The sequence below is a fragment of the Paralichthys olivaceus genome, chromosome 11 (assembly GCF_024713975.1).
Source record: "Paralichthys olivaceus isolate ysfri-2021 chromosome 11, ASM2471397v2, whole genome shotgun sequence".
NCBI lineage: Eukaryota > Metazoa > Chordata > Actinopteri > Pleuronectiformes > Paralichthyidae > Paralichthys > Paralichthys olivaceus.
In genome coordinates, this window is record NC_091103.1 from 24,256,256 (window position 1) to 24,260,856 (window position 4,601).

Here is a 4,601-nt window from a genome sequence, read left to right on the forward strand (position 1 = left end):
TGGCTCTTAATTAACTGTCATTACCTAGAATGAGGTCTAAGTGAACATTAGTGCCAAATTTGAAAAGCTTCTCTCGGGATAATGTGTTAACAGGTATTAAGGCAGAGTCTTGGGGGTGACTATGACCTGAACCTTTGACCTATGACCTTAAACTACCAAAATCTCACCAGTTCTTTGAGTCCAAGTGAACGCTTTTACCAGATCTGAAGAAATTCTCTTGTGATCCTGAGATATTAAGTTCGTCCTTGAGTCCAAGTAAACACAAAGTCTTTGCAAAAACTAAAACATTAAACCATTGATGCATGATAAAAAAATAACTTGGTGTTGATCAGGAGGTGATCGATGGCTGTGCTGAGAGGTTTATGATCCACTGGTAAACATGTGAAGGTCAGATACCCAGATCACACACAGCGTTACCTGCAGTTAATAATAAACAAGATCACTCCCCCTGAGGTGAGGGGGGCGGTGTTCTGCCACCACCACAGATGAGACACTTCCATAAATAAGATCTAGTTCATCACCTGATTAAAGAAAGCAGAAAATCTAAATATGCACAAATCAAAACTTAATAACAGGTTGATGACTTACTGCTGCTGTTCTTCAGTTGATTTCTTCACATGAGGTGATTCAGTTGATATTTACTTGTTTTCCCATGTAAAAACACTCCCAATTGTTTTTTGTCTCTATTTTCCCCCTGAATTTTCTGTTTTCATGAGAAAACAAACCCACAGAGACTCACACACGCACACATACTGAACTCTGACCTTCTGCAGTGGCCGAGGTATCAGTGTCTCTCTGTGCAGCTGCTTATTAAACCAGAACCAACTCATTATGTTGTGTTTTTAGCTGTAAACTCTGCTCTCTTCATCGCTCTCCACGCAACACGTTCTCTGGAGACAGTTGAGACTCAGACATCATCATCATCAAACCTCAAACTGAAGAAGACAAGCATGATTGTGCTCGTTATTTCAGCTCTTCATCACAAAAGGTGAGGCCATGACACACAGATATCAAGCTGGAATGATTATATGGAACTAATGTCATTTCTGCCTTTAAAGGGAGGAGGAAGAGGAGGAGGAGGAGGTCAGAGCCCAGGAGGAAGATCTTGGTGTTTATCCAGTGAGCAGCAGGCAGGTGAGCAGGGTCAGGTCACACTGGTGTTGTGGTCATAACGTCCTGTTGTCTGTCAACACCTGAGGTGAAGAGGACATCCTCGTAATAAACCAGGACTCAGGAACATCAGAGGTGGTTTGTAGGTTTTTAAGATGGGAAACAAATTAAGAGCTTTTGTGTCACGTGTGAGTGAATGTACATGTACTAAGATCAGATACCATGTACACAAAACTGTAAATTCAATGCAATATCCATTCTCTGATATAGTTGAAAGGAACAAACCCAAAAAATGTAATATTGGGTTCGTTTATTTGTCTCAAAATGTGAAACAATATGAAAATCAAAGACACTGAAACTTACACAAATTCCTCCAGGTTCCTGATCTTTTTGGTATTGAACAGTATCTAAATAAAGATTGTTTCCATTAAAATACTTATTTTGACTCTCTGGATCATTATCTGGATCTGCAGCAGAATTGGCCTGTAGTTGAGCACACTTCAATATTTTATCCTGAGAAATTCACAAAAATGTTAAAGAATTGCAAAGTTGAAAAGAAATATGCATCAAATCTACCATTTTGGTAGTTTTTGTAGAAAAATGCTAAAAGTCAGAATCTAACCTACAACCTCACATCATGTTTACATTCATTATAAAGTTAAACTATGTGAGAAGAGTATGAATAATCCCTGTAAATCCATATTGGTAAGTAGACTGATCAATGATTAATGAAAACACACATGTAGACACAAATGGACAGAATTTTCTCTGAGCCGTCTGACGTGAAGACTGGCCCACGTGATTTAGAAATGTCAAATACTAAAATAAAGTTGTCATAAATAAAATAAGACATTTTTAAATTAAAACAAATCAAACTTTCCTTGTTTATCTGTTTGCTCTCTGCAGCTGGAAATAGTCCCAGCAGCTTCTCTACACACAGCTACAGGACGTTTACGTGACAACATCACAAGAGGACTTCCCAAGTTCAGTACAAAGGAAGAACAGGGGACATACGAGACGCTACAGTTTAAAACAATAAACATTGACCTTTATAGGACGAGGGTGACGCAGAGGACACGAAGGAGGAACTGACCAATGAGGACAAGCGCTCCGTCCACCACAACTGTAAATTCACCACAAACTGTCATGTTGGTCATCACTCATGTTCCCTGATTTCTTCTGTAAGGTTTGAAGTGGATTCCACCACAGGCACTAAACAACCAGAGCTGTTTCCTCTCATTTCCTCTAATACTCTTCCACACATATTAAGAATTTCCTGAAGTTTTCATGTATTCAGTGAAACATCTCTTGTGATGCCCAGAAATGGGCCATGAGAAGTAAAGCACAAATTTCGGGAAACTGTTACGGACCCTGGAATGCGTCTTAAAACAAAAAACTTTGCAGATTTCTCTTAAATCTGCTTCTCAGCCCCTCAATGCCAGCGTCTGTTGAATTAGGAATTTGGCAGAAATGTTGTTTAAAGAATAGAACAAGAATTTCATTTCCACACATGCCTTTAGACTCTCTTTAGACATACAAACATCAAAATAGAAAATACAGAATCTTTTACATGTTTGCTTGATTAAAATGATGATAATCCTACTTTCAGATTTGTTTTTCAGTTTCTTTCAACACTCAGCTGCCATCGTGGGGCTGGAACAGGGTCACAGCTGCTCTATGCTTTAACACATACTGAAACCTGAAGAGGAGGACTTCAGCTTCATCACAACAACACAGTGGCTTTAATGCAAATCAGAGACGTGGGCTGAAATGTATTGATTCTCACTGAGAGAGTCGTCTGCTCTCTCCGGCATTTTCTCCAGGAAGATGGAGTGAGCTGTACATTAGTGGAGATTAATGCAGTCACTCTGTGTCTCTCTGCATGAGACCAACGCAGTAACAGTATGTTTGGTGTAAATCAGTGGAGGAGAGAAGACGGATGTGGAGACAGCGCAGCAGAGATGAGGACAAAGAAACGTCTTATGTTGCGTGGGAAAAAAAAACAAACCCTGTATTAAAGTAAAACACAGAAGACGCACAAAAGAGCAAAAGAAGGAAGACGAGTCGTGAGAACAGAAACAGTCTGCGTTGTTCTTGATTAAAAAAGACAGGATGGAAGATTCTGACAGTCTGAACCACAAGATGTACAACCCTGAGGCTAACACACACACACAAACAATGCAACAACAAATTGTTGTTCGTTCTTTACTTGATATTCTTGTGTTACTGTGAGAGGACTCTGCTGTGAGAGATGAATAAAACTGGAGGAGGAAAAATGGACGACAGAAAAGTGCACAACTGATGTTTGAGGGCTTGTTTCCACACAAACAAACACAAAAACAAACAAACAATCGTGATGAGATAATTATTTTTGCAGATGATTAGCAGAGTAATAGAAAAAAATACATTAGACTATTTATAACCATAGACCAGTGTTTCCCATACCAGGGATGTATAACAGGTTGTTCTCAGACTGGACTACAAAAAATCATCCATTTAACAATTTCATTAAAAAAGTTGTTCTGGGGAAAAAATATAAAAAATGAAAAGATATTAAAATATTCCTCATATTACTGTTTATGTTCTAATGTTACTAGTGAGAAGGGCTGCAGGATTGTGGTGATTATGATGATTATTACCTGGTTTAAAGGACAACATGTTTTTGCTAAACGCTCACATTAAGATTAACAGAGATTAACAGAGCACTGCCTTTACTTTATTGTTGTGCTATGTTCCTGCTGATGTACAAATCTGGGTGGTTTGTGGAGTTTTACATGGGTCTCTGAAGTTTGTAAATCTGAGACAAAGACTGCAAATAAAGATGGATGAGGTGTCTCTACTAACCTTCTCCACTTCATCCCACTGAAGCCAAATTATCCTGGATACGGATGCTGACATATACTCACATTTGGAATAAAATGCAGGAGCAATGTCGGAGTAGAGCCACGGTATCGAGGTTCTGCCGAAAACATGCACTCAACCAATCAGACCAATGTTTCACCTCACTTTTTATTGCATCAAATACTTCATCAAAATATGAGTGGGGTAAGAACTACCTAACTTCTTTAAGAAGTTTATATTACTTTAACATTTTAGTTTGGTACATCTCATGAAGCAGGCAGGGTTTATGACCTACACTGCAGCCACCCACCAGGGGGCGATTGAGACACTTTGGCATCACTTAAAGTAGCTGTCATGTCATCCATCTTTATTTACAGTCCACGGTCTAAATATAAGTTGACTTACAGAGAAAACGAATAACCTAAGAAAAGTGATTTCTTAAATGTCGTTATTTAAAGTTTTGGTATTTGTTCTTCCCTGGTAAATACACAGTATAATACAGTTGGTTTTCAGTTTTATGTGTATATGTCTTCTACTGGGCATCACTTTCACTTCTTGACAAGATAGATAAGATAAAAAGCTCTGCAGATAAACTCTGGGCCCCTTCTTTAAAATGAAAACTTCTACTCGTTCTAATTTTATCCTTTTTT